This window comes from Heterodontus francisci, chromosome 17 (genome assembly GCF_036365525.1).
Source record: "Heterodontus francisci isolate sHetFra1 chromosome 17, sHetFra1.hap1, whole genome shotgun sequence".
NCBI classification, from domain to species: domain Eukaryota; kingdom Metazoa; phylum Chordata; class Chondrichthyes; order Heterodontiformes; family Heterodontidae; genus Heterodontus; species Heterodontus francisci.
Genome location: NC_090387.1, coordinates 19,341,590 through 19,365,766, shown reverse-complemented (window position 1 = coordinate 19,365,766; position 24,177 = coordinate 19,341,590). Strand labels below are relative to the sequence as shown.

The 24,177-nt window shown below is 41.4% G+C and overlaps 1 long non-coding RNA gene across 2 annotated transcripts in view; it reads left to right on the top strand.

Moving 5' to 3' along the window:
* The window catches only part of LOC137378745 (uncharacterized), a 26,808-nt gene extending 2,631 nt beyond the window's left edge, over positions 1 to 24,177 (top strand). For both annotated transcript variants that reach the window (XR_010976648.1, XR_010976649.1), the window contains exons 2-3: positions 10,365 to 10,480; positions 11,030 to 24,177. This is a non-coding gene — a long non-coding RNA (uncharacterized lncRNA). The remainder of the gene's footprint in view (positions 1 to 10,364; positions 10,481 to 11,029) is intronic.

Here is a 24,177-nt window from a genome sequence, read left to right as displayed (position 1 = left end):
AGGGAGGGTGCGAATTCTAAGTGTTAATGTGAACAGCACGAAAGGTTATTTTATAAATTGATCATTTATATTTGTTATATTTTGCTAAATTTATTTAGGTGTAAATCATAATTAACAATAAACGCCCTCTGGGTTAGCACACTTTCCTTCAACCTCTACACCCTAGATCCAAATCCAGCCCAGACTGATGACATGAAAACTTCTCCATTGTAAATGTTTGAAGTGAACAGACTTTATGATAGTCTCAGCTCAGTTCCTAATTGCCATGGCGCCACATCACAAAACAAACCATAAATCAGTACCTAACTGGCAACCTCAGTCATTCCTTGTTTAGAAGCACACAAAAGAACTGATTCCTGGTGTGTATTTTTTCTTTCCACCTCTCCTGATGGTGCTGTCTTTTGCTGATGTACAGTTATACCAGTGCCTAGTGGCCAATCTTCTTGTCTGAGTCTAGGTGATGGGTGTCAGCAAGCTATTTGACTGCAGCGAGCATCATAGCAGAGCTACATCTTGTTCTTGCCCAATGTTTATGCATGTACACTTTCTAGCAAGAGTCACTGAATAGAAATGATTAAGAATATAATTAGTTATCCCTTTGTTAACCTAAGATTTCTGAAGCCAACTAGGATACCCTAACTCCTGTTGGCATTGTCTATATTACAGGGCAATTTCACCAGCAGGAGGGATAAAAATATGATTGTTACAAACCTATCTGCTTTGTCCAACTGATGTTCTTTCCTGTCACAGAGATTTTAGTTATATCTAGATAGACAGATTATAATTTGTATCAATCTAAACTGGAGATGATAAAAGTGCCAAAAATGTTATTTCCCCCCCCTAAAATCATGTGAAATGCATTGTCAGTGTGCAAAGGAAAATGCTGTTAAAACCACTTGTGAATACATGAAGCTACTACAAATTCAATAGTGGAGCTCTTCGGCATTTATACTGACAGGAGATGTGTATTTAAAGAATAGGAATAAACAAAACCTACCAGAGAAGAACTGTTGTAAACAGTTTTATATACGCTACTGGGGATGGGGGAAGAGGGTACAGTTTGGTTAGCTCAGTTGGCTGAACAGCTAGTGTGTGATGCAGAAAGAAGCCCACAGCACAGGTTTAAATCCCAGTACTGGCTGTGGTAGTTCATGGAGGCCTGCCTCCTTGCCTTGCCCCACACTTGAAGTGGTGGTCCTCAAGCTATACATTCTAACTCTCGCTCTCATGGAGAAAATGCTTATGGTCCTTTGGGACTACAGCTAGAACAACAATTCAATATGGTTTCAGAGTCAAACTCCATCTTTTGTTTGCTGATTCATTTCAGATCTTGTCTCTACAAGATATCAGAAATGCCACAAGGCAGTCTGTTATCGAAATGACAATTTTAAACTCCTGAAACAGGAACTGTTTTTTGAGTTTAGGGTTAAGTCACATTATTGAGTCAGAATAAAGTCCAATCCTACACCCGAACTGTGAGTCATTGCTTCAGTACACCCGAAACGTAAATATATATTAAAAAAAGAAAAATGTTCCATTACCGTTAATCATTCTGATAAATACAAAGAAAGTTCCAGCCAAGGAGCTCACAAGAGGCTGCAGAATTACTCGCCATATTGCCCCAAAGTTATTTCATTATTTAATGCATATATAATGTGGAGCTGAAATCACCATGGAGACACAGCTAAGATTAGCCAGTAATTAGAACGGATGAAAAATCAAACCCATTGTCTACTAGTTTAGAGCTACATGTTATTGTTTCAGTATGCTTTACCACTACACTGCCTATTTAATAATCTACAGGCTTTTAATACCCAGGATTGGCATCACACAACTTCTAACTCCTGATTTACATAGTTTTCTCTCCGACTTTTGTCAACCTTCTAGTGTCCTTTCCAAGGGCTTACCTGGTTGCAGAAGTAAATGAATGCATACCTATCTTTCCTCATTTTGTGTTGTTTCTAGTGACACAGTCACACGCCTTAACCAGAAAGGGTCAACTGTTGCACCTGGTACAAACACATCTGAGGGGGGGGGGGGAGAAAGAAAACAAATCCAAGGTTTTTGTTTATGACACATCCCTTCTTAGTTCATTTCAAATACGTCATTTGTTACTTAGTAATACCATGATAAGGGAACAAATTGTACACCTGGGTGTTTTATGTGGACGCAACATCTTTCACAGAAGTCAGTCGATGATGGCATGTGTGATAGATTATAGAATTATTGAGCTATTTAAGCAGCCATTGCAAAATTATTTAAAAGATAACTAATCAGTCAAAAGGTCCGAGCAGTATTAACTTCTGATGTGAAGGTTGTTTGAGCAAATAATTAACAACAAGCAACTTTTAATCATCAAATTAATAATAAACTCTAGTGCTTATTTCACTGGTAGGTCAATTTGACACTTAGGCCTGGCTTTAGAAAGAGCTCTTACTCAGCAAATAACAACTAACTTTTTATTTTTAAATATATTAGTTCATCTCTTTATGCATTTGCACATAGGAAGTCAAGAACAACTGTAGTTTTCAGGTGAATGGGATTATAGGCTGGGGGATAATTGGACTAGGGGGTACAACCCTAATTTAAAGTCATACATTTGTCCTTATTTTAATATATTTCCATTATAAATCCCTACATCTACATTTGAAACTGCCTATGCAAACAATTCACGGTGTAATTACAATTTCTCAGAGCTCTACAGAGTGAGGTGGGAGGGGGTAATTTCAGGGTGACGAGTTTACATAGACGGTTTATTTATACATAGATATATATATATAATAGGAACATAATAAAAAAACAATGATGGGACGTGCACAGAGAGGTAAGGTTTTAATATATTAATAGACTTTATTGAGAAGCAAACTGCAAGGCACCTCCAAAGTTGAAAATTTACCTTGTCTTCTCCGAATTCTTAAGAAGTAGGTGATATCAAGCTTGGATTTAAAAAGTCGGGATGGAATACTGAGACATGTAAGCATTCAGGTTTTGGGCAAGAATGAGTTCGAGTAGGAAATTGTGTCTTGTGTTTGGATTTCAATGCAGTGAAGACAGGGGGAGGGAGAAGAGCACATAGCCTGAGCTTCTTGAAGGCATCTTCAACATGAAGGTGTGGGAGTTCTATTTTTGCACCAGAGCAGATAGTGAGCTAAAGAATGTCAATAGCTGAAAAAGACCAAGGGTGGATCTACCAAAGGTGCTAGCAGTTGGTTGGATTTGCAAGGTACATGTAGCTATTTGGAAGAAATTTATGAAAGTAGTTTTCATTGCTCCATTGAATGGAATGGTCCATTGTAATTCTGTGCATTTCTATAATGATATTGTAATGAAATTATTACTTCAGAATCACTTCCATATATCCAGTGTTTTCCATTTAGCACTTATGGTGTTGACAAGATAATTAACACAGAATAGCTTCCTGAAACATGAAACCAGTTTTTAATATGTCAAATTCTCTTTGCTTTTACAAATAGAGGGTGTCTGGTTTGTACATATCGACATACAAAGTTGATTCTGTCTCATTGAAGGAATAGGATTATTTACAATTAGGGACAGCCTGATGAAAGGTGTCTGGAGATTAAAATCTCCTGATTCAATTATTCTAAGCTAATTGGGAATGGATTAAAAATGCATAGCCAAGCTAACTTTATAAACATTAACTGAATTCAAAATGCATTTCTGCTCTTACTTTTCTCCCTTTCTTCTTCTGGAGTCACTGACTCATTCGTGGTTTGTTTTTCATTCATGGGTACATTTGCACACATGTCAAGTCCTTGCCCAAGTGCTCATCCTTCATCTTTTGAGATTAGAAAAGCGGGTGCTGGTAAGATATTTGGCCATGAAGGATATCAGAAGCGAGTATGACTCAATCCTTACCAATTAACCAAACAGACACACACCATCCATCAGACCGCCATGGGTCAGTGACCATCAGAGGGAACGCTGGCAGATTTTGCTCTTTCCCTGCATAAGTACACTGTGACCAACCATAGTCAACCCCAGTGCTGAGACCATCAAACTGGGTCAACTCGAGAAGGAACTTGGCTCATTTTGTATAAATCAGTACCACATCAAGCAATAAAGTTACTACTGAGCCATCAGAGGATCGAGCCCAACTTCTCTTTCAAAAAAACCCACTAGCTATCTCCACCCCGGATATTAATGAATCGAAATAGATTGTTACTCACATGAGTAAACTCTCTCCACTGTTGTTTAAATATGTGTCTTCGCCATGACTTATGACTGTTTAGACTGGTAGGGTTGTAAAATTTACAGCTCAAGTATATTTTTCCTTATTAGGTCACAGTAAGACTGATATTGGTTAGGAATTGGCAACCCAGCATTGGAACTGATTCCCCATCCCTGGTGTTTTTTCTGAAGGAATTGGATTGGATTCTTCAGTTTTGTCATCCATGTTCCTCTGTTTAAACATTCTGCACAGCTCTGCTTCAGTCATGGATCATTCCAGATTGCAATGCTGTTTAAAGCTATAGTGCAATATAAAGATATTGTCCATATATAAAATCAGCAACACAATTAATTTGCATTTTTATAGCAGTTAGCATAGAAAATGCCTCAAGCTTCTTCATCAATAGGACACCACACTGGGAGGGGTGATGATATGGGTAGCAGATTTAGGTGTTGGCTGTGGCGAATTGAGTAGCATTCTCGTCACCAAGTCAAAAGGTTGTAGGTTCAAGTCTCATTCCAGAGTCTTCAGTGAAGGGGTGCTGCATTGTTGGAAATGCCATCTTTCCAATGAGATGTTAAACCAAGACCCCATTCACCCTCTTGAGGAAGTAAAAGATCCCATGGCAATATTTTGATGAAGAACAGGGGAGTTCTCTCTGGCCTTAGCTAATATTTATCCCTCAACCTATATCGCTAAAACAATGGTCATTCTCATATTACTGTTTGTGGGAGCTTACTGGCTGCAGTGTTTTCTACATTACAACAGAGACTGTACTTCAAAAGGTACTTCATTAGCTGGAAAGTGCTTTGGGACATCCTGAGGTCATGAAAGTGCTATATAAATGAAAGAAGAAGAAATCGGTTTTGATAACGATTTTAAAAAGGACAAAAAAGGGGATGGAGTGGTTGGGGGGGGGGGAATTCCAGAGGGTTGGAATCTGGCGCCCATGGGGGGGCATAGGGAAAGGAAATATGCAAAAGATTGGAGTCAGAGGAACAGAATTTTCAAGGGGGGAATATAGGACTGGAGAATATTGCAGAAATAGGGTAGGGTGAGGACATGGAGTGATTTAAAGGTGAGTTAGAAAGTTTTAAATGTACTATGAAGCTAACATAAACTTATGAGAACAGGCTGATGGACAAGTGGTACTTACTGCGAGTCAGGATATTTACAGCAGAGTTTTGAATATCTTCCGGTATTCCCACCCCTAATTACTATCTAGTCATTATCACTGAAAATTACACATCAGATAAGAACAAAGAACAGTACAGCACAGGAACAGGCCATTCGGCCCTCCAAGCCTGCGCCGATCTTGATGCCTGCCTAAACTAACACCTTCTGCACTTCCGGGGCCCAAATCCCTCTATTCCCTTCCTATTCATGTACTTGTCAAGAAACGTCGCTATTGTATCTGCTTCCACCACCTCCCCCGGCAGCAAGTTCCAGGCACTCACCACCCTCTGTGTAAAGAACTTGCCTCGCACATCCCCTCTAAACTTTGCCCCTCGCACCTTAAACCTATGTCCCCTAGTAACTGACTCTTCCACCCTGGGAAAAAGCTTCTGACTATCCACTCTGTCCATGCCGCTCATAACTTTGTAAACCTCTATCATGTCGTCCCTCCACCTCCGTCGTTCCAGTGAAAACAATCCGAGTTTATCCAACCTCTCCTCATAGCTAATGCCCTCCAGACCAGGCAACATCCTGGTAAACCTCTTCTGTACCCTCTCCAAAGCCTTCACGTCCTTCTGGTAGTGTGGCGACCAGAATTGCATGCAATATTCTAAGTGTGGCCTAACTAAGGTTCTGTACAGCTGCAACATGACTTGCCAATTTTTATACTCTATGCCCCGATCGATGAAAGCAAGCATGCCGTATGCCTTCTTGACTACCTTATCCACCTGCATTGACACTTTCAGTGACCTGTGGACCTGTACGCCCAGATCTCTCTGCCTGTCAATACTCCTAAGGGTGCTGCCATTTACTGTATATCTCCCACCTGCATTAGACCTTCCAAAATGCATTACCTCACATTTGACGGATTAAACTCCATCTGCCATTTCTCTGCCCAAGTCTCCAACCGATCTATATCCTGCTGTATCCTCTGACAATCCTCATCATTATCCGCAACTCCACCAACCTTTGTGTCGTCCGCAAACTTACTAATCAGACCAGCTACATTTTCCTCCAAATCACCTCCAGGCGCTTACCCATTGTCTCTCGAGACAAGGAGGCCAAAGAAGAAGAAGATTTATATATACTACAAACAGCAAAGGTCTCAGCACTGATCCCTGTGGAACACCACTAGTCACATCCCTCCATTCAGAAAAGCACCCTTCCACTGCTACCCTCTGTCTTCTATGACCGAGCCAGTTCTGTATCCATCTTGCCAGCTCACCTCTGATCCCGTGTGACTTCACCTTTTGTGCCAGTCTGCCATGCGGGACCTTGTCAAAGGCTTTACTAAAGTCCATATAGATAACATCCACTGCCCTTCCTTCATCAATCATCTTCGTCCCTTCCTCAAAAAACTCAATCAAATTAGTAAGACACGACCTCCCCTTCACAAAACTATGCTGTCTCTCGCTAATAAGGCTCAGGTAGGACTCTGCTCTGAATGTATTCCCCAGGGATTTGTACTGAGGGCTCCGCTTTTCATGACTTTGGTGAAAGAACAGAGAGTTGTATATCCTAATTTGCAGGTGAGGTGAAGTTGTATCGATAGGAATGAGGAGTTACAAAGAGACATAGATGGTTTAAACCTGTGTGGGTAAAATGTGAACTCATTCACTTTTGATTTCATAAAGACAATTCAGAATCTTTCTTAATGGTGAGAGACTATGATGTGTGGAAGAGCGAAGGGATTTAGGTATCCATGAGCACAAACTGCTTTAAGCTAGTGCACAGGCATGAAAAGGAATCAAGGTTAATGGAAGATTTTTAAAAATATGTTAACAGGTATGAGGAGAAAGTTATGCTTCAGTTGTATAAAACCTTGGTCAGACTCCTTCTGAAGTGATCAGTTTTGGCCAATATCCCTCATGAAGGATATTTTAGTTTGTAAAGTGCAGGTTCACCAGAATAATGGCGCTGGTTCAGTTAAATTATGAGGACAGGTTACTTAAACTTGTCTTATATCCCCTTGAGTTTAGACAGTTCTGGGGATATCTAATGGACATATTTGAAATGATAAAGGCCTCCAATAGAGTGGATAGAGAAACTTTATTCCTGTGGTGGTGAAGCCTAACAAAAGGGTTTAATCTTAAAATTAGAAATGTGCCATTCAGGTGAAACCCAGAAGCACTTTTTTCCACACAGAAGGCAGTGGAAATCTGGAATTCCATCCCCCAAAGGCTGTGAATGATGGGTCAATGCTGATTTTCAAGACTGAATGTCAAGGAATGTGGAAGAAAGGCAGTAAATAGAGTTGAGATACAGTTCAGCCACGATTGAATTCAATTGGCATAACAACAGTTTGGAGGGGATGAATGGCCTACTCCAGTTCCCACGCGATCAAGCAGCTTGCTGAAACAGGAATGAGTGGTTCTTGGGTGAGATACAGGGTGGTACCCATCACCCACAGGATTGTAATGCAGCCAGAATCCTGCAACTTCACAAGGGCAGTAGGGAACATTGAGTGAGGAATGAAAATTCCCCTGATGACTCCATTTGCAAGTGCAATGGCCAATGTATAACTAAGCAATACAGACCAAGAAAATCATAGGTTCAGTGTGCACACTGTGTTGAGTTTGCTGATATACAACTTATGAGAAAGGGGTTGGGGTGTGTTTTACCATAAACATCAGTACCCTTGGGCTGGAGAAGGAGGATGGTATCGATTAGCATTGTCATTCCCAACTGCTAAATCAGTCCTCCTAAAAAGTGATTATGCACAAGTGCAAGGTACAAATAGGGCCATACTACATATCTGTCAAGTAACTTGCCAACACTCAGCATCTAAACTCCCACATGAACCAGCTAAGAGAGATATCGGGGGTAGATAGTGCCAGTGAAGAGATATAGACAAGTTAAGTGAGTGGGCAACAAGATGGCAAACGGAGTATAATGTAGGGAAGTGTGAAGTTGTTCACTTTAGTCGTAAAAACAGAAAAGCAGAATATTTTTTAAAAGGTGTGAAACTGCTGAGTGTTGATGTTCGGAGACACTTGAGGAACGCACAAAGTTAACATGCAGGTGCAGCAGGCTATTAGGAAGGCAAATGGCATGTTGGCCTTTATTGTAAGGGGACTGGAGTACAGGAAAAAAGAAGTCTTACTAAAATTGTACAGGGCTTTGGTGAGAGCGCACCTGGAATACTGTGTGCAGTTTTGGTCTCCACATTTAAGAAAGGATATACTTGCACTGGAGGCAGTGCAGCGAATATTTATTAAATTGGTACCTGGGATGAGGGGATTGGCCTATGATAAGAGGCTGAGTAAATTATATTCTCTGGAGTTTAGAAGAATGAGAGGCAATCTAATTGAGATTCTGAAAGGGCTTGATAGGACAGAAGCTGAGAGATTGTTCCCATTGGTCAGGAATCTAGGACACAGTCTCAGGATAAGGGGCCAATCATTCAGGACTGAGATGAGGAGAAATTACTACACGCAAAGGGTTGTGAATCTTTGGAATTCTCTACCCCAGAGGGTTGTGGATGCTCCATCATTGAATACATTTAAGGCTGGGATAGATAGATTTTTGTTCTCGCAGGGAATCAAGGAAGATGGGGAGCGGGCAGGAAAGTGGAATTGAAGCCTAAGATCAAAATGGCATAGCAGGTTCGAAGGGCCATATGGTCTACTTCTGCTCCTATTTCTTGTGTTCTTGTGTGAAATTGTCTCTCAACTCCTCAGGACCATCAGGGTGCAAGAGAAAGCTAGGACAGTGCTTAAGTTCAGGCAAAAGAATTGGGGCGCAGCTGAGGAGAAATATTTTTACATGGCGAGTTGTTATGATCTGGAATGTGCTGCCCGAAAAGCTGATGGAGTGGAAGCAGATTCAATAGTAACCCTCAAAAGGCAATTGGATGTATAGTTGAAAAGAAAAAAATTGCAGGGCTATGGGAAAGGAGCAAGGGAGTGGGACTAATTGGATAGCTCTTCCCAAAGAGCCAGCACATGCATGATGGGCCAAAGGAACACTTTCTGTGTTGTATCATTCTGTGGTTCTACATTGAAGTGATAATTAACATTGAATAATAATGGCCAACTCACTGGGTGGATTGAAACCTGCTCAATATATTAGACTCAGTCTGTTTCTCTAGGTCTGAGCTCATCTTTATTGTGCAGAAGCTGTTACACCAGCAGAATGACACTGGGTGATAAATGATGACTGGACATGTCTCCTTGGTCCAAAATCTACTTCTATTCTGCAAGTACCCAGAATCGGATTCAAATATTGTCAGAGGTACAATATTGCAAAACACAGGAGGATGTGTTAAAAACATGAGAGATAGTTACACAGTTAGAATGAGGTAATGAAGCCTCCCTGGACCCAAAAGGCATTGCCATAGGAAGGGGAAAACCCCCATTGTAAGGATCAGAGTGGATGTGTTCTTAGTACAGTGTGTATTTTGCTGGATTCCTCAAAAACGTGACTGTTTCCTTGTTACTAATTCATATAAACTCTATACTGCTGAAGAAAGTACTTATAAAAACAACAGGAGTTCAACAGATGTTGCCAAACTGAGAATCAGTAGTGTTACAGCTCAGTGCTTCTTAGTGCTAATTAGTATTTTCCTTTCTGTGTTCGTTTTAACCAATTCATGAACCCCCAGAGAAAAATATACTAGACTGTGGTTGAGGAAAGTGTGTATGCCAGGATGCTATTCAAAACTGTAATCCAGCAGAACCTTCTATCAGCCAACATTCGCTGCCCAGGTGTCTCGGTGGATTTCTTAAAGGTGGTTTGAATTTCATATATTAGCAAACTATTTATTTTAATCTTTTAAGGATGAAACAACAACATGTGTTTTCCCACCTTCAATGTACACAGAATTTAGACAATTAGGACGGGGATCATTCCCTGTCTAAATCATAATGTTGGTGTTTGTTGGCTTGTCTCCAGTTTCCACTCTTAACGCTTTCTTGGTCATCCAATAGCCATGAATTTAATTAAAACCCATGAGTGTATCCATGAATAACAAGGGTTGATAATTGTTTTTCTGATGCAGGAAATCAATGTTGGGTCGTTGATTTGGAACACATCCTGGATCAGAAAGTTCTCATGTCACAATTTGCAGCACTCTGAAGGATGAAACTATGGGTCTGGGGCAATCGTGCCTGGGTGGTAAGCTAAAATCCCCACACACAGCACCCCCCACCCCCCAAACCCCCAAAATAAAGCAGCTTCTTGCTCTGTCTTTGCCAGTGCTGACTTTAGCCCTGTTACCTGTGGCCAGGTAAAGGTTATCCCAGGTCACAACAACTCGTTCTGATGCTTAGCTTCTGGTTCCCACTTGCTTCTTGTAACCAATTATTTCAATATGGGCTTTCGTGATGCAAATTAAATATGAATACATTTATCATTTCAAATGTAACTATTTTTCCCTGCCTCCTGCTCATTTCAGCTTTTTGGGAAATATAAACAGAATGTATGACTTTGAACTTTCGCTCGAAAAATTTCATCTACAGCATTCATTGTTGGATAAATTCCTAATAGTCACCGTTCTTCCTAGTTGAAACATGTGTCAAGCAGGAAATGATTTATTTTCTTGGGTTACACACAAGATGTAGTGTGTTTCCGTGCAGCTGTCAGTCCCCTTTGTACTCATTTCTATCAGTTATGATTCGTGTTTTTTTTTATCTCCCTCTTTTCTCTATCTCTCTCTCTCTCTAGGCTGCAGATTATGTTTACAAGACGAATGCGGTGAAAGCAGCAGTTCAGTAGAGAGCCGTCTCCAAGTCCCTGATATCATAGTAACACCTCCGACACCCACTGTTCTCTCAACACCCGGGGCCTTGAAACAGGCTGACGGGGACTCGCTACTAGACGACACTCTCCCAAACAGATGTTAGCTACAAAAAAAACCCCGATATTTATGCAAAAGCCTGAGCAACGAGATCACATCAAGAATGCTTCTTGTTTGAAGAAGCGTTAAGAACAGATTGCACAGACACCATCTGCCTCATTTCACTTGGTGTGTGAATGATAAACTATACACAGATTTATCTACCGATCTGTTTTTTATTTTAAAAATTAATTCTGATGACAGTAGCAATATTGTGCTTGGATTTAAAACTTAAACATCCACAAAAATTATTGACTGCTATATTTAGCTGCTTGCTCTGTGCCTTGCACTGTCTCCCTTAAGTCGTCTTCCTTCCCCTGCTGGGTCTCCATGCCCCACAAGTAAAAGACCTTTGGAAAATATTATTTGAAAGGGAGAACAAGAAGTGCAAATTGTGGTCACCATTTTTGCAGTTGCCCTTTTAACTAAAGAGGAATTCTGCATCAAGCAACATACAAGTAGTCTGAATTCAAATTCCCAGTTTACCTCGATTCAACTTCATGGCACGAACTCCGGAGATAACCAAAGATGTTTTCCATAACGCAGTAAGATTATCAACATGCAAAGTTTATCAAGAATCTGTAAAGGAAGACCAGATGGAGTGTCATTTCATCCTGATACTGTTGATGCCTAAAGGAATTTTTAATGGAGAGGCAGACAGATGGAAATTTTTAATTCAGGATGACAGCCAACAGATGGCAAAATGCATAATCTACAAGCACATGATTCCAGAGACATTTTCGTTAAAAATGTCAGCAACTGAACAGAAAACAAGTGCCTTTCAATTCAGCTTGCCTCTCCCATCCATCAGAAACGGAAATCCGATCTCATTTTTAAGTGGCACTAGACTCGAGCTCCAGCTATTCACAGCAGTAAATGTGAAGGTCCATTGCAATCCAACCTGATTTGGGAGCACTACTGAGATCAGAGGAGAAATCTGTAGAGAATGCTATTGCTGAAGTTACAGCTCTCATTTTTAGGATCTCTGTATTTTTATGATTGGAACCAATGTTTTTCCTGTTGTGTTTCTAAAGGGTTGACAAAAATGTTCTTGTAAATGCTGAAGAATGCATCTAGATTTACTCTTACACAATGGCTCAGTTGGTAAATGCACTGACTGACTGGTATGGTGCTAAATCACATTGGCCAGACAGGTCCTGAGTTACTATCCCTGATCTCATCAGAAATAGTGGCGCAGTGAGTACATACAATCCCTGGTGGGCTACTACATCATACTGATCAACCATGACTCACTTGGTAGCACTCTTGCCTCTGAATCAGACATTTATGGGTTCAAGCCCCACTCCAGAACTTGACCTCAAAAGTCTAGGCTGATACTCCAGTGCAGTACTGAGGGAGTGCTGCCCTGTCAGAGATGCCGTCTTTAGGATGAAATGTTAAGCTGAGGCCCAGTCTACCCCCTTGGATGGATGTAAAATGCCCCTTGGTGCAGGGGAGCTATGCCTGCTGTCCTGACCAATATTTATCCCTCAATCAACATCACTAATGAAAAAATAGATTATCTGGTCATTATCGCATTGCTGTGCTGTGCATAACTTGATTGCCAGGTTTCCTACATTATAACAGTGACTACGTTTCAATAGTACTTCATTGGCTGTAAAGCACTTTGGATGTCCTGTGGTCTTGAAAGGCGCTATGTAAATGTGAGTCTTTTTTTTGCTACAATTGACATCAATGCCCCTCAACTAGGAAGAGAAAGAAAATCAACCAGATTTCCTGATTGGTATCCTGTGACTCGTGCTGGGAGTGGTCATTGAGTGAGGACAGGATCTGGTTTAGCTGAGATGCCCATCGTGACCGAATTGCCTGATGCCAGTCACTGTCCAGACTCGAGCATGATGAATGTCCATTTAGGTGAGGTGCTGTAAGGTGACATTGGCAATGGAGCGATACCTCAGCAAGCATCCTTCATAAATTTTACCCATTTATAATTAAAGCGTGGCTGAACCAGTGTTCACTCTCTTAAAAAGGACCGATTCCCTCTTTATTGCTGGAGTGCACACCTTACTTTGATTTGAAATTACTTCTGTGTAGTGTCAGAAAAAGATATGTGATATACCTTCAGTTTTTCCTCAGTGAGTGGTAATGCAATTTACTTTAGCATATTAAGAATACCCTAATGAACACCCTCATGCTCTGATATGTGTCGGCTATAGCAAAGCAATAACTGCCTCACGATGTACAGACTGCACCATGTAATGCCATGCCAGGTCCTTTTGCTCATGTGAACGTCTTTCAGGGAGGCATCATTGAACTACACTGAAATGGTGTGGTTGAATGGCATAACTCCACTCTGTCCATTCATGCTGCCATGAAACTGAAGCCAGCGTCAAATCAGTTCAGAGTTCCTTTCAGTGGCTCAGTGAGTACATACAATCCCTGGTGGCATACTACATCATACTGATCAACAAGGTCCCAATCAGCTACTCTCAACCAGGTGGAAGTGCTACCACTGGCTTCAATGCCATTGGGCCACGCCAGGAGGAGGGAAATCATCCAGAGTTTCAGCTGGATAGCACATGTGGGTGGACAGGGTTGAATTTAACTGTGATACCTTCTACAGTTAAATCAATTGTTTAAACTTACATAACCACTCAAATAGACACTCCCCAATGGAACCATAGGAAGGGCCAGCATTTACAGGAGAGAGAGGCACGAAATGAGATTTTGTTTTTTTTTAAACCCAGTACATGATCCAGTGCCATAAATGCAGCATGATATCCAGTAGGTATATATTTCCTTTCTAGGGCTTCACAAAAGTATGATATTCGTAAATTGTATAATTAAATGGGTGCACTTTTCTAAGTTTCTTGTAGGCATTTCATTTCCTGACTCCGTAGTCCTGACATTATAACATGTTTTCAGTGTTTGGAATGATGGATGCCACCAATGGTGTAACAAAGCAACAGCCCTATTTGTAAATGCTGCCTTAAATAACCCCAAGATTAGGGTTAGGGTTTGCAGTACTCTAGCTGTGGCCTAACTAGTGTTTCATACAGTTCTGGCATAACCTTCCTTTTCACATTCTGTGCCTTGGCTAATAAAGGAAAATAGCCCGTGTGCCTTCTTAACCACCTTATCTACTGTCCTGCTACCTTTAGGGATCTGTGGACCTTTTTTTATTTGTTCTTGGTATGTGAGTGTCGCAGGCAAGGTTAGCATTTATTGCTCATTCCTAATTTCCCTTGAGAAGGTGGTGGTGAGCTGCCTTCTTGGGATCTGCTGCAGTCCGTGTGGTGCAAGTACACCCACCTCACTTTTTTTCCCCGTAGTAGTTTGATGCAACTGAGTGTCTCCCTACACCTGTTAAGTCAACCACATTGCTGTGGATCTGGAGTCATGTGTAGGCCAGACCATGTAAAGACTGAAAGACATTAGTGAACCAGATGGGTTTTTACAACGATCTAGTAGTTGCATGATCATTATTAGTGAAACTAGCATTTTATTCTAGATTTATTAATTGCATTTAAATCCCCCCAACTGCGATGGTGTGATTTGAACTCATGCCTCCAAAGCATTAGTTCAGGCCTCTGGATTACTATTTCAGTAACATTACCACCATGCTACCATCCCCCTGCACCCCACCAGCATGCACTCCAAGGTCCCTCTGCTCCTCAACACTTCTCATTATCCTACCATTTACTGTGTATTCCCTTGCCTTGTTTGTCCTCCCCAAACATCTCTCCGGATTGAATTCCATGGACCACTTTTCTGCCCACTTGACCAGTCCATTGATATCTTCCTGCAGTCTACAGCTTTCTTCCTCACTATCAGCCACATGACCAATTTTTGTATCATCTACAAACTTCTCAATCGTGCCTCCTACATTTAAGTTTAAATCATTGTTTTATACCAATAAGATTTATTAAAATATTTATATCTTTCATGAACTCAGTGACTCAGTGTAACAAATGCCTTGGCGTTACTCATTGGTTATGTGAAGAGCATGCCTCCCAAACCACCTATAGTAATGTTAGATATAAATGAGAAAAGCTCATCCAGCCCTCTTCCTAACCTGTTGTTTACTCCTTTTGTTTGAAGATATTGGGTGGGAATTTCCTCAAAGCTGCTTCCACTCTGCTGCCATAACTTTGCAGAAGAGCAGTGGAAACTGTTCATGTGCATAAATGGGGTATCCCTTGCACTTCTAGTGAAGTTATCTGGGCAGAATTTCCAAGGAAGTTCCTGGCCATTCTCTTTGCATAACAGGCAAAGAGCAATTGGGTCCAGTCATGGAATTACTTGTATACAGGCTCAGCTGTGTTTAGAAGTACAGGTGCCTCAGATACTTCTAAAGTTAAGCTTAGCATTATTTAGGACAAATTTGTAATTGCCTTGTGAAAAAAAAAGTTTTATTTCCCTCAGCATTTTTTGCAACATTGTGCCCTCGGTATAGCACAGCCTTTGGGAGCCTTGCTTTTGGGCACAACTCTAATGCTTTTCCTATAACTTGGATAAAATATAACTCGAATGTTTTAATTCTATAATCGCGTGGGAATAGATTACTTCTGTTTGTTGTCCATACCAAAATTGCAAATACGAGCAGAAAGATGATTTTGGTATAATTAGCAGAGCAAATATTCTTTTAACACTTTTAATTGAGAGTCTAATAATGAAAGTGGAACTTGAAAGGTGAAGTCATGCTGCTACTTTTCTATCAAAGTGAACTGGTTTCAGTGCATGTTGATGAGAAAATAGCAGTATAACTAGCATCCATAATCTTAAACATGAGTGCAGTAGAGCTGAAGGCTGGGAGACATCTACCAACAGGCCATCTCACACGGGCCTGAGTTCACACCTGCCCTGTGCAAAGTGCTTGGATCTCCTGAGAACTTACATATGTCTTTTTAACAGGCTGCTGCTTCCTAATGTTGTAGGATAGTTGCCAGGAGACCGGAGCTATGCACCTGCATGGAAACATATAGCCACAGAGCTCCATTGTCACTGCAATTCTGTACCAGTCAGATTGAAATATGTTTACAACATAACAGGGAGCTACTGAATGTGTTTCATACAATGACAATTTGCTTTCATATCAAGCATTTAACATAGTAAAACATTCCAGGAGCTGTGATCAGGTTATCAGACAGAAAAAGTTGACACCGATCCAAAGAAGGAGACATTAGGAAAGCTGACCAAAAAGCCTGGGCAAATAAATAGGTCTTTAAGAGTGACTTAAAGGAGGAGGGGAGGCGGAGAGGTTTAGCAAGGGAATCCATCATCAAGGAAGTAGTAACCGGGCATTTAGAACATCATAATATGTTAAGGCAGAGTCAGGCTTTGTTGAAAGGGAAATTGTGTTTAACAAATCTATTAGCTTTTTGAGGATATAACTAGCAGAGTAGATAAAGGGAAACCCGTGGATGTAGCATATTTGGATTTGCAAAAGACATTCGATAAGCTGCCATATGAAGGGTTGTTGCACAAGAGGTTAATATATTAGCATGGAGAGAGGACTGGTTAAAGGATAAAAAACAGAGTAGGAATAAATAGGTCATTTTCAGTATAGCGGGCTATTATTAGTGGGGTGCATAAGGATCAGTGCTGGGGCCTCAACTATTTACAATCTATATTGACTTAGATGAAGGGACTGAGTGTAAGGTATCCATGTTTGCAGACGGTACAAAACCAGGTGGGAAAGTAAGCTGCGATGAGGACGCAAAGAGTCTGCAGTGGGATACAATTAGGTAACGTGAGTGGGCAAGAAAATGGTAGATAATGTGGGGAAGTATCAGGTTATTCATGTTGGTATGAAAAATAGAAAACAGAATATTTTTTAAATGGTGTTATGAGGGATTTGGGTGTCCTTGTACATAAAACACAAAGTCCACATGCAGGTATAACAAGCAAATGGCACGTTGGCCTTTATTTTAAGGGGTTTGGAGTACAAGAGTAAAGAAGTCTTGCTACAATTGTACAGGGCTTTGGTGAGACCACATCTGGAGTACTATGGACAGTTTTGGTCTTTGTACCTAAGGAAGGATATACTTGCCTTAGATGGGATGCAGCAAAGGTTCACTAGATTGATTCCTGGGATGAGAAGGTTATCCTATGAGGAGAGATTGAGTAGAATGGGCCTATACTCCCTGCAGTTTAGAAGAATAAGAGGTGATCTCACTGCAACAGACATGATTCTGAGAGGGTTTGATGCTGAGAGGCTGTTTCCCCTGGCTGGAGAGTTGAAAACTGGACGGGGAATGCAAAGACTCAGTTTAAGGGGTTGGCCATTTTGGACTGAGATGAGGAGAAATTTCTTCATTCAGACGGTTGTGAATCTTTGGAATTCTTTACCCCAGAGGGCTGCAGATAATCAGTGACTGAGTATATTCAAGGCTGAGATCGATAGATTTTTGGACTGTAAGGCACTCAAGGGATATGGGGATAGTACGAGAGGTTGCGGTAGAAGATCAACCATGATCTTATTGACTTGCGGAGCATGTTCAATGGGTTGTAAGGCCTACTTCTGCTGCTATTTCTTATGTTCTCTTATGAATTCCAAAGCTTAGGGCTGAGGCACTGAAGGCATGGCCACAAATGGTGGAGTGAGGAAAATCAGGGAAGCCAGCAGATACCAATCTCAGGTCATTCTATGTTCTGAACAAAGGGTTCATACTCTCACTGTTTTCCAGTCAACTGGAGGTGCCAGTTCCCACAGGTGGTTGGGCCAAGTTGCAGAGTTCTCAGCTCCTTTCATCAGCATAGCTCTGCCCTTCAGCTCACTGAAAGCCCAGTTCAAAAGGGACAAGTTGGGATCTGCCAGTTTATCACTACCTCACTTCTGCATTTTTCTTAACCCTTTCATGGGTTGTGGGCATCTCTGGCAAGGCCAATGTTTGTTGACCATCCCTAATTGACCTTGAGAAGCTTGTGGTGAGCCACTTTCTTGAACCACTGCAGTCCATCTGGTGCGAGTACTCTCACAGTGCTGTTAAGAAGGGAGTTCCAGCATTTTGTCTGATTTCCGGTGACAGTGAAGGAACAGCAATATAGTTCCAAGTCAGGATGGCGTGTGGCTTGGAGGGGAACTTACAGGTGGTGGTGTTCCCATGCATCTGCTGTCCTTGTCCTTCTAGGCGGTAAAGGTCGCTGATTTGGAAGGAGGCTTGGTGAGTTGTTGCAGTGCATCTTGTAGATGGTACACAGTGCTGCCACTGTGCGTCAGTGGCGGAGAGATTGAATGTTTAAGTTGGTGGATGGGGTGTCAATGAAGCAGGCTGCTTTGTCCTGGATGGTGTCAAGCTTCATGAGTGTTGTTGGAGCCACACTCATCTGGGCAAGTGGAAAGTATTCCATCACACTCCTGACTTGTGCCTTGTAGATGGTGGACAGGTTTTGGGGAGTCAGGAGGTGAGTTACTTGCCTCAGAATTCCCAGCCTCTGACCTGCTCTTGTAGCTACAGTGTTTATATGGCTGGTCCAGTTCATTTTCTAGTCAATGGTAACCCCCAGGATGTTGATAGTGGAGAATTCAGCGATGGTAATGCCATTGACTGTCATGGGGAGATGGTTAGATTCCCTCTGGTTGGAGATGGTCATTGCCTGGCACTTGTATGGCGTGAATATTACTTGCCATTTATCAACCCAAGCCTGAATATTGTCCAGGTCTTGCTGCATCTGGACACAGGCTGCTTCAATACCTGAGGAGTTGCAAATGGTGCTGAACATTGTGCAATCAGCAGCAAACATCCCCACTTGCGACCTTATGATTGAGGGAAGGTCATTGATGAAGCAGCTGAAGATGGTTGGGCCTAGGACACTACCCTGAAGAACTCCTGCAGCAATGTCCTGGGCTGAGATGATTGCGCTCCAACAATCACAACTGTCTTCCTTTGCGCTATTTATGACTCCAACCAGTGGAGAGTTTTACCCCTGATTCCCATTGACTCCAGTTTTGCTAGGGCTCCTTGATGCCATACTCAGTCAAATCCTGCTTTGATGTCAAGGGCAGTCACTCTCACCTCACCCCACCAGTGAATGGCTTGGATGAAAGATGATGGTTTACCTAAATTAACAAACAAGCAAGTATGAATGAACGAACGGCTCTGTTGTTCAAAACTGTAATGTTCTTCTTGGGAGGAGATTGGTCATGAGCATAAGCTACCAAACTGCTTTCCCTGTAGCACTCCTATTCCCAGACTTGCTGCACGTGTATGTACCTTAGTGTGAAGCCACTACATTGAAACAACATACAGCGCTCTGGACTGACAGGATGTGATTCAACCCTTCCCCCACCCCCACCACCCTTCTGAGTTGTTAATCTAAACTGAATTGCCATGGAGAGATACAGAGTAGCAGGGAAACAGTTCCCCACTGTGGGATGGTGGTCCGGGAATCAGTGAGAAACAGTAAGTTCACTCTTTTGCATCTCCTGGTGAAAGATCAATCACTTGCTATCCTGTCAGTGGGAGGTATGTGCTTTGGATAAAAGGAAGGGGGAAAATTAACAGAAAGGTTATTACAGAGAATTTACAGCACAGTAAGAGGCCATTTGGCCCAACTGGTCCATACTGATGCTTATGATGCCACATGAGCCTCCTCCCACTCTGCTTCATATCTGCATATCCTTCTATTCCTTCAATGCATCTATGTTATCCGCTTCAACTACTCCATGTGGTTGCAAGTTCCACATTCTAACTACTCTCTGGATCCCTTTAAGCTCTCTCCTGCTACAGATCATGTATAGAATTTGCCTTCTTGACCCTAACCCACCTATTTGATCTTCTGAGGAAACATTCTGTATCAATACTCTGATTCCCAAAGGATGCCAAGCAAAACACTGGAATATTCATTGATTCCTCCCTCTCTTGGCCTCCTCTTCTCCACAACAGCAACAAATTCTATTTATAAAGCGCCTTTAATGTAGGAAAACAACCCAAGGTGCAGGAGAGTTATCAAACACAACTTGACAGTGAGCCATATAAAAAGAAAGACTTGTATTTAGATAGCACCTCTACAGCCAATAAAGTACTTTTTTGAAGTATAGTCACTGTTGTAATGTAGGAAACGCCGCAACGCGTTTGCATACAGCAAACTCCCACAAACAGCATTGCAATAATGACCAGATAATCTGTTTTTTGTGATGTTGGTTGAGGGATAAATATTATCCAGGACACTGGGAATAACTTCCCTGCCCTTCTTTGAAATAGTGCCATGGGATCTTTTGCATCCATCTGAGGGGGCAGACGGGGCCTCGGTTTAACATCGCACCTTGAAAGATGGCACCTCCGACAGTACAGCACTCCTCCAGTACTGCACCTGAGGGTCAACCTAGATTGTTGTACTCAAGTGCTGGAGTGGGACTTGAACCCACAACCTTCTTAGGCAGCAACTGAGCCACAGCTGACATATATGGAGATACTAGGACAGTTTGGTCACAGAGGTAGGTTTGAAGAAGGCAAAGAGATTTAGGGTGTGGGGGGCGGGGGGAGGTGGTGGAATTCCAGAGTTTAGGGCCTAGGCAGCTGAATGCTCAGCTATCAATGGTGGAGCAAAGAATCTCAAGGATGCACAAGAGGCCAGATATGGAGGAGTGCAGAGATCTTGGAGGAGTGTAGGGCTAGAGGAGGTTACAGAGATAAGGAGAGGAATGGCAATGGAAGCATTTGAAAACAAAAGATGAGAATTTTTAAATTAAGGCATTTCATGACTGAGAGCCATTGTAGGTCAGCAAGCATAAGTAATGGGTCAATGGGACTTAGTCCGAGATAGGATATTGCCAGCAGAGTTTTGAATGAGCTCAAGTTTACGAAGGGTGTGAGGCAGGAGGCTGAGCAGGAGAGCATTGGAATAATCAATATTTGCTTTCCTGCACCAGAACACCACTTCAGTCCAAATCTATCCTTTTAACTTCCAAATGTGTTTACCCACCAGCTATTAGAACTCATAAAAACTGGTGTAGTACTGATCCCTGTATGTATTCCATAGTTTCTTAAAAGTCTTTGCTGGGCAGTAAGAGGGCTCCAAAGCTCACCTCCTTTGATATGCTAGCAACCTACAAGCAGTGTCCATTCAAAATATAAGTTGTGAGGAGGATAAAAGGAGGCTCCAAGAGGTTATGGACAGGCTAAGTGAATGGGCAAGAACATGGCAGATGGAATATAAATGTGAAGTGATCCACTTTGGTTAAAAAAAAACAGAAAGGCAGAGTATTCCTTAAATGGTGAGAGGTTGGGAAGTGTTGACGTCCAAAGGGACCTGGCTGTCCTTGTTCGTGAGTCACTAAAAGCTAGCATGCAGGTGCAGCAAGCAATTAGGAAGGCAAATGGCATGTTGGCCTTCAGCGCAAGGGGTTTTGAGTACAAGAGTAAAGAATTGCTGCAATTGTATAGAGCCTTGGTGAGACCGCACCTGGAGTATTGTGTACAGTTTTGGTCTCATCTAAGGAAGGAAATACTTGCTATAGAGGGAGTGCAATGGAGGTTAAGCAGACTAATCCCTGGGATGGCGGGATTGTATTATGAGGAGAGATTGAAGAAACTGGGCTTCTTGGGAGTTTTGAAGAATAAGAGGTGATCTCATTGAAACTTACAAAATTCTTGCAGGGCGTGTCAGGGTGGATGTATGTAGGATGTTTCCCCTGGCTGGTGAGTCTAGAACCAGGGGACAGAATAAGGGGCAAGCCATTTAAGACTGAGATGAGGAGGAATTTCTTCACTCAGGGGTGGTGAATCTTTGGAATTCTCTATCCCAGAGGGCTGTGGAAGCTCAATCATTCCGCATGTTCAAGACAGAAATTGATGGATATCTGGATACTAATGACATCAAGGGATGAGTGGGAAAGTGGCATTGAGGTAGATGTTCAGCCATGATCTAACTGAATGGCAGAGCAGGCTTGATGGGCTGAATAGCCTACTCCTGCTTCTATGTTCCTAAAATGGTAGAATTGTGCACATGCATATTAAAAGATACTTGACATAATTTCCCAGAATGAGAGAAAATTCCAGAGATTTGCCTGCAGCTTACTAAATATCTGACATCACTACCAAGCTGTACAGTCAACTGGCCAAGGCAACATTTCACCAAAAATGCCAGCAGATCAATAGCATTAACACTTTCAAGACTTAAACAGAATGCGAATTGCAACCCACTACATTTCAAAAGTACATGTAATCAGCTTGTCACCTGACCATTCCAAGCTGTTGTGCCTTTGGTGCTCAGTGGTTTACTGTCCTCATTGAATATTCATAGTGGTATTGGAAGCAGTTTGACCTTTAGTACAAAGGGGCCATTAATATTTCACTGCCTGTTGGCACCCATCTTCATTTTTATTATTGGTGCTAAGCTGGAAGTAGCTTTTGTAGTAGAACATTTTAATTCAGGTTTTTAAATGTCATGCTAAAATATACAAAAGTGTGCTTGGTTGCCGAATGAAACCTACTGTCCTCGTAAGTGAACCAAGCACTGCTCCAGCTTTCATTCAGATCTGTTGAGCATTTGAGTTGTGCCAGGTAAATAATGATATTCCATCTTCATTCATTTTGAACCATGATGCGATAGACATCTGATGCTATGATTTCCTTTTGCCTGCAGTTTTACCTGGCTGAATTTTATTAGCGCACTTCAAAGATGGCGGTGCACACACATGGACCGCCCGTCGTGGAGCCACCGTGATATCTTGTGCAGCGGCTCATTAACATGGAGGGGGCGGAATGACCGCCCCCGTGACGCAGTCGCAGGTGCCATTTTTAAAGGGCTTCAAGCCCTGACGGGGTAATTAGAATTTTTAAAGTGAAATGGAGGGAACATTTACATTTATAAAATTAATAAAAGATTGAAGCCCCTCTCCCACTCCCTCAATGGCCTGTACAAGTGAAATTTATTTTAGGTGTAAGAAGGAGGGCTGGTGAGCTTACTAGTAAGACATATGATTTTTTTTTTTAGCAATTGTTTAAAATCTAATGTATTTACAATGTTAGGTATTTTAGGGTAGAGTTTGGCAAAGTTCACACACAAACACTTAATGTGCTAATATGACATGAGTGTCTAAAATAAAGGTTACTACCTGTGTAAAAATAGTACTCATTGGAATATAGTATAAGCATATTAAGTCTTTGTATATGAATCCTTTTATTTTTGGGCTATAGAGAATGTGGTTTAACGAATGGGAAAAATGCATCAAAAAGGGCAGGGTTAAATCATTGAGATGTTTTATGCAAATACTAGAAACATTTGGAATAAGCTGTTGGATTTGGAGGTTTTCACAAACATTGCATTAACAATAGACCAAAATATATCTGTATAATGTGCTAAAAAAAATTACATCTGTACAGTTTCTGCATCAACTTTTTCCAGTATAAATTCTGATCACATTTATAATGGAAACTACTAATGTAAACTTGCAACACCCTCCTTCCAGTGGAGACACTGTAATAACGGTTTGTCATCTCTCATCATTTTAGACAGCACTGCACAGAAACATTGACAGTGCAACCAACTCTACTTCTTCCCAAGTTGCCATCAGTTTTGCTATTTAACTAGATAAATATCATATAAAATATACAAAATAATTATGATACAATATAAGGACAGAAAGTATGGTTTTAAAATGAGCCGTGGTCCAATTATCCCCTCCGCTCTAACTCTGCTTCATCTGAACACTATAATTGGTCTTGACTTTGTGTGCAATGTCACAGGAGATAAGTATTTATTATCGGGGCTTTCAGTTATCCATCTATTAGGCGGTTTGAAATTAGATAGCAAAGTGAGGAGGGAAGTAATTTAGAGAAATTTATTGAGATAATTGACACTTGACTGAGCATGTTAAGGATGCTTCCAAAGGAAGATATTTATTGGATTTAATATTCAGTAGTGAGCCTGAGATGACATCTGATTTCGATACAAGTGAACATCTGGACAATAGTCATTGTGTACCTTTAGAGTTAAACAAATAAGGTGCTGTAAAAAAGGGATGACTAGTATATCAACTTACTAGATCAACATTAAAAGATATTCGATC